The sequence below is a fragment of the Protopterus annectens genome, chromosome 10.part0 (genome assembly GCF_019279795.1).
Source record: "Protopterus annectens isolate FY-2018-M chromosome 10.part0, PAN1.0, whole genome shotgun sequence".
Taxonomy (NCBI): Eukaryota; Metazoa; Chordata; order Ceratodontiformes; family Protopteridae; genus Protopterus; species Protopterus annectens.
The window spans coordinates 1,763,721,118-1,763,728,617 of record NC_056744.1 but is presented as its reverse complement, the minus strand read 5'-3'; positions in this window follow the sequence as shown (position 1 = coordinate 1,763,728,617).

Genomic DNA, 7,500 nt, shown 5'->3' with positions numbered 1-7,500 from the left:
GTCTAAATCAAAGTTTAAAACAGAATTTCATACTTGCATATTCCACATGCAAACAGAAATTATCCTCGGTAAAAGCTTCAGTCTTTTTCCATATGTAAATATTGAAGTGCAGTCTAAAAAGTCTGGTCCTACTTTCCAAGTCTTTTGTAATTGAGCCTACTTTCATTGTTATAGATGGTATTCTGAGTACTTTGAGTCTTTGAGTAGCAATGCTACACCAGTGCACAGTTATTGCTCATTTTGTTAGGGAATACCTACTCATAATGGCATATACCTTTGTTACTTCTAATGTTAGTGTCCAGTAATGTGGTAGTATTGGACCTTGGGTGCAGTCTAGTGCAGTGATGGTGAACCTTTTGGGCTCGGTGTGTCAAAAATTCAGAAAATGCCTAACATGACTCTGCTGGCATGTTGACACCCCCCCCCAAAAAAAAAAAAAATAAATAAAATAAAACAGCATTGCTCTCAATACATCGGGGATAAATCTCAACAGAAGCAGGGAGAAATCTAGAAATAAGAGACATTGACAGTTTTAAACTACTAGTAGTATTAATATGAGACACTGACAGAAAAAAATGAATGTGAATTAATATAGCTTTTTTTAATTCTATACATCTAAATATTGTATGGAGGTATTAAGGAGGACTGTTGAGAGGAATGTAAAACAGCACACTTACAAATGCAGACTACTTGCTCTTTGCAGAAGTGTAACTATGAAAAGAAAACAATATCAGCACTGCCCTTTGCAGGCTATCAAGACATTATACTGCAATAGTCTTTGAGGTTAATAACTTCCTTAGCTCTGCAGCAGTGTTGTTGAGCTGGCTCCTGGCACAAAATAATTCAGTGCAGTTCACATGAGCCACGGATGCAAAAGCAATTTCTTTGATAACTCAGGTGTTGGTGAACGCTGGCTTGTCATGGTGTGTCACCTTTGACATGCCTGTTATAGGTTCGTCATCATTGGGCTAGTGAGATTCTTAACTATCTGGGTAAAATTATTCATGCCTAACATTGATCGCTGAAGCTTTATTATCCATTATTACAGTTCAAATCTCTCTGAATAATTATTTTGCTTGCTATAGCTGTACTAAGCTATTGATAATTAATGTATATGCTCAACAATTGTATTTTATATATATATATATATATATATATATATATATATATATATATATATATATATATATACACACATTTGTCTACTTCAATTGCTCAAAGTTGCAAAACATCGAACCACACATCATCGAGGACTGGATGATCAATGTTCTACAACATTGAACATGAAATAGACTAAAAAAAGATAAAAAAACTATGCTTGTAAGTTTTTGCGGTGCGGAGCCCCCCTGCACCTCCCACACCCCCGCTACATAAATATACCAGTTCCGAGATCGCACTACATTGAAGAGAATATAGTAAATTTCCCATTCAGTGCCATTCTCTTCATTATAGTGCATTCTCGGCATTGGTATATTTTAGTAGCAGGAGGTGTGGGTGGTGCAGGGGGTCTGCCCACCTGCAAAAACGTAAAATAAGTTCTCACATTTTAGGTTTTTTTTTTTAATTCTATATTACAGAACTTCGATCCTCTGGTCCTTGATCAGAGGTTCGATGTTCTGCAATTTCAATACTCTGAAAGGGACATATATATATATATATATATATGGTTCTACCTGACATATATGAACCACCACACAACGAACCAACACAATCACCGACACCACATATTCGACAGTCCATAAACGAAACCATATATATATATATATATATATATGGTTCTACACAAACACGAAAGCCCCATACACTGCACACACCACAATAACAATTAAAAACAAAACACATCCCCATTCCACAAACCACACAAGCACACCAAAATCCTACAAGCCCACACTAAACCTTACCCTAACCCTAAGGTCCGCCACTATCGCACACTTAGCTAACCTGCTGCCCTAACCCTAACTCACTTAACCCACCTAACCTACACTTAACCTAACTGCCACTTAAACCCTAACCTAACTCCTAACCCACCCACCCTATTTCTAACCCTAACTCACTTAACACCCCACCCTATCCCCACAGACTGTCAATCTCACACTTACCTTCACACCCTAACGTCCGTCAGTCACCACATACTCACACAGCCTTTCCCCATGTCGGCATCCTCGGCGTTGGTGTTGTCATCCGTCGTGTCGGTCTTCTGCATTGTCGATGTTCTGCCACTCGCGATGGCGTCGGTCTTCTTCGTTTTCGGTGTGCTGGGGCTCGGAATTCCGCTGTCGGTCTTCTGCGCTGTCGACGAAGTCAGGTAGAACCATATATATATATATATATATATATATATATATATATATATATATATATCTTGCAAAGGCTGACACTGAATTTGATCATTTGTGATCAGTGCTCTACCCCAGTTACAAAAGTTAGATAGAGATAGATAGATAGGGTCCTTGTCTATATTTGTGGATGCAGAGTATAGCTACATACAGTTTAGTTTCTTCCTCCAAGGACTGTTTGTACCAGCATCTAGTTAAGATCGAAGTCACTGTTCGTTTTGCTTCCAATGATTAAATGTTATGTGTAATGAGGGGCTTTTTTAACCTCAACTATTCTGCCTGGCACTCTGACCTGTTATAATAAGAGAACATAAAGTGCTACTGTAAGGACGGAGATGCATATTATTTATCCATTAGATAGGATTCTGAGATTCATATAATGGTGAGTGGATACTGGATTGTCTGGTGTTCTAGCATGCTCCACTTATTAATTGCACTACTCATGTTAAGTGTACCAATCTTGAGCCTGTTTGTTTTGTTTATAGGAGGCACTGTGTGATTGTTACTTGTGGAAGTGGATGGGACGGGGATAGGTTCGACATCATTTGCACGGCTCTAAAAGGTGTAAAAAATGGAAGCTGTCATCATACCTCTCAACCTCTTAGAACAAGAAACCTTGAATAAGTCATAAATAAAAGTAGGACAAAGGTCTAAAAATAGGGACTTTTTTTAAATATTGCTCTTACAAACTTAGAAAGTTGCAAGAACAACAGGTTTTGCATTAGCAGGAACATTCTGAAGGGTATGATATCTGAAACTCAAATGTCTGTCATTATTTTCTAACTTGAATCTACGATGACTTGCCACTAATTTGCCAGAAAACCACAATTTTCTAAAAAACGGGCCAAAAATAGGAAGCAAAAATCTGGACATTTCTGCAAATATCAGTATGGCTGAGATGTGACTGTAATGCAGCAATAGGCACTTCTCAGTTAATGCAAGGTATTCACTTATGAATGGTGCCAGGTTTACTTATTATGTACTCATTGGTGTACTCATACTAGGCCTGAGATCTAATTTTGAGGAGATCAAAGTTGGTATTCATATTAATTAGGGGAAATTTCACCAAAATACTGAAGAGAATTTCCCTATAATTTTTGAGTAAGCAAAACATATTTCTGTAGAGCAAGATGGCAGAACAACAGTGCAGAGTGGAGGTAGTGTTTGAGTTGACTCCTGGAAGTTTAATGACGGGGAGAGAATAATATTAATAAGATATTATTGTACACTTTAGTGATGAAAGACTGAACAATGAAATCTTTCAGTAAAACAATTGGTGAAAGTGAAAAAGGTGTTGGAGCAACTTTGTGATATGAAATCATGAAGAAAGGTGCCTAGTGGAAACTGAGTTGCTTGCATCTGTTGCCACTAATGACATAGTTCCTCTTGCAAGGTAGGTAGTACTGTATAAGGAATAAGATGGGAATTATATGGTTTTCAGGTAACTAAATCTTATACTGTATCTGGTATTGGTGAAGCTGCTGGTAAATCTGCTGAAAAGAAACTTGAGTTAATTGCCCTATAGTGTTATCAACAGATATATACTGTGCAACAGTGCAAGGAGACTTTTAAGGTTTAAAGCATCCAGTTTTAGATCCCTGATATATCTGGGATTTGACACATTTGCAGACATAACTTCTTAAAATCATGAGTTAACATGGAAGTTTATTGACTACTTTAATAAAAATGTTGATAAAAGGTTATGGAAGGAATGTTATTTGAGATCACTATGTTGATAAGATAAGTGTTACGGCTGCAATTCTGTACTGGCAAAACTGACCAAAGTGATACTGAGACTTTTTAAAGTGAATCCTGTTGCACACTGAATGAAGTAATGAAGGCTTTGAAAGAAAGCTCAATATTACCCAGACTATGTGTCACGTACTTTTATATTTTTATATATATATATATATATATATATATATATATATATATATATATAGATATATATATATATATATAGATAGATATATAGATATCATGTAAAAAGGTCAGGGGCAATATGCTGGGGACAGGCAAAAGCATATTTTGTAATGGATATGATCAACTAGGACATTGTAATCAGTGCAGGAGAAAAGGGTATTCAAAGATACAAACATATATATATATATATATATATATATATATATATATATATATATATATAGGAAAAAATGGAAAATTAAAGAAAAAAATATATTTTTGTAATGACCTTTCTGAATTTTAACAGTTTAGTTAATGACATAGAGAATGGCAAATTTGAAATGTTATAAGGGAGAGAAAGGTTTATACCACAGCATCTCTCCCTGGTCTGGAATAGACTTTCTCTGCAAATTGAGCAATGTGACCCTCTGTCTTTTTTCAGAGATGTAAAAGTACAACCTGGGAATTATTAAATCAAAAGGTGCTTCAACAAAGTATTAGTTTAAGGGTGTGCACACTTATGCAACCAGCTTATTATAGGTTTTTTATTTTTTATATTTTTCCCCTAAATGATTTGTTTGTTTTTCTATTGAATTGTACATGATATAGGTCACATTAAAGGTGGGAAAAGTTTTGAAATGATTTATTGTGGTCTCATTTTTTTTTTAGATCACAAAAACCTGGCATTTTAACAGGGGTATGTACATTTTTTATATCCACTGTAGGATCATAAGAAGTTACTAGGCTATTGTCCCTCAGGCCCTTACAAGCCTAGTCAAGAATTTAGCTCATGTTCCACCAAGTCAGCACCCTATGCCACTGTCCATAAGGGACATTGGTAGAATCCCAGGGGTGTATTTTCTGTTTCCCAGCCAGTTATCCAGGTTGCACTTTAAAAGGTTTAATGAGGTGCTCTGCTTTACGTGGAGAGGGAGTTTATTCCGCAAAAGGGGGAATCTGGGACACTAATCTGTACCGCCAACAAGTCCTGTTGATATTACAGACCAGGTTGAGGTCTCGTGTGCAGGTTATTTGAGTGGAGCTTGACTTGCGGGTATGCAGCAGTCCCATCAGGTTGGGGTCTAAGGTTGATTTGTATGACAGACAGAGGTCACCTCTGAGGAGTCTGTATGAGACTGAGTAGAGGGACAGGGCTTTTAACCTATCTGTGTAGGGTAGGTGTTTGAGGCCCTGGATTCTCTGGGCGAGGAATCTCTGGTCTCTCCAGCTGTTCCATGTGCTTTGTGAGGTACATGCCGAAAGGGGCATTGTATTCAATCATTATATGTGTTATAAGGGAAGAATACAGGGATGTTATGACCACCTTGTCCCTGGATGAGATACCCTTACTAATGAGTTGTGCCATGTAGAAAGCTTTCCATACAACAGAGACAATATGGTGGTCAAAAGTCAATTTTCTGTCAATCTGGGTTCCCAAGTCCCTTACGACTGATTACATGCTTAGTGCCTTATTATCAATGTGATAATTTGAGGGGACATCATTCTCTCCAAAAGCAGCATTAAGTTTGAGGCCATGTTTCTAGCACCGGTCATTTGTTTGGGTGAGACCCTCTTGGAGCATGTCCACATCACTAGGGGAATTGATGACAGCACCCAGCTTGCAGTCATCTGCAAACTCTGTCATCCATAGGCCACTAGATTTGGCCTGCACCTCTGAGAAGTATATCCCCAATGGCAGAGGCCCTAAGACTGATGCCTGGGGTATACCACTTGTTACGGGTCTACTACTTGAGGTGGCTTCCCCTATTTTGACTAGGTGGGTTCTATAAGTGAGCCAGTTTGCTACCCATCAGGTAACATATGTATTAATGCCTAGTTGAGAGAGTTTATCTATTATACCTGAGTGGGGAATAGTAACGAAGGCCTTTGCCGTGTCAAGGTAGCTGGTGTGCCCTGTCTTCACCTCATCTATGGCCTTGGTGACTGTCTTAAAGAAGTCAGCCAAAAGTTTACAGGCATGACCTTCCCTTGACAAAACCAAACTGTGTGTAATCAAGTATCTGGAGGTTGCCAATGTCCTTGTTAATGAGGTCCATGATAATCTGCTCCATGGCCTACGGAACCATAGAGCACAGGGGGAGGGGGCCCAACTTTTGCAGATCATCCATACCTCTGCCCTTTCGTTTTTCTGCACCTCCAACTGCCACAATGTTTTCAGTGCACGTATTACTGCTTGTTGTGCAAGCAGGAATCCAGATTTATTCAAGCTCTGCTGCCTGCAGAAAGAGATCGGATTTAGTCTCTGAAGCCTGAGATGTGGTGGGTTGGGGTCTGGACTGATTTAATTGCAGAGTGGAGTGTGAACGGACAGACAGAAGCTGTTGTAGAGTGAGTACACATTGTATATTGTTGCAGAGGTTTGTGTGTGTGTGTGTGTGTGTGTGTGTGTCTGTGTACGGACAGACAGAAGCTGTTGTAGAGTGAGTACACACTGTATATTGTTGCAGAGGTGTGTGTGTGTGTGTATATGAAAATGCCCCCAGCAGGATACATCTGGTGGCTAGAGGTACTCTGGCTCAAACCCTGTACCTTGGGTAAAGGTAAAAAGAGCCTAAAGTCCCTAGCCACCATCACTTGTGAAGGACTGGTAAAACAAAACCTTTTATTCTAGCAATTGTCTAAGGTTATAAAATCAGTATTTGAAATGTGTTCCTAAACCTTTTATTCTAACAATTTTCTAAGGTTATCAAATCAGTATTTGAAATATGTGTCCCAATTTTGGGGCTGTATTCCCCCATTATTGGCTTTGTTCTATATTTTCATGCTAAGAGGTTAAGAGCTATGGTGAGAAGTAAGAACTGAATTCACTAAATGATATGATAGCCATTTAAGTTTGTCTTCCTGTCTTTCAAGAAACTGCTGGTTTAGCTTAGTGGTATGTTGTCCTGATTGTAGTGCATAACGTTCTGGGTCCAAGACTTGGTAGTGAAATACATGGTGGTAACTAGATTTTATACAAGTAATTTCCAAATTATACAAGCAACGTTTAAAATGTGTCCCTGGTCTTTGGCCTTTTGCCCCCCCTCAATTGAAAATAAGTCCAAGAAGCTGTGCAACATGCCTATGGCTTACACTACTGTGATTCTGTATTTATATATATTGTGTGTAGAAGTAGACTGTTATCATGGAAAGCTTGTGTGTGTATGCAAGCAAGCCGGTGTGTGTGTGTGTATGCAAGCAAGCCGGTGTGTGTGTGTATGCAAGTGTGTGTGTGTGTGTGTGTGTGTGTGTGTGTGTGTGT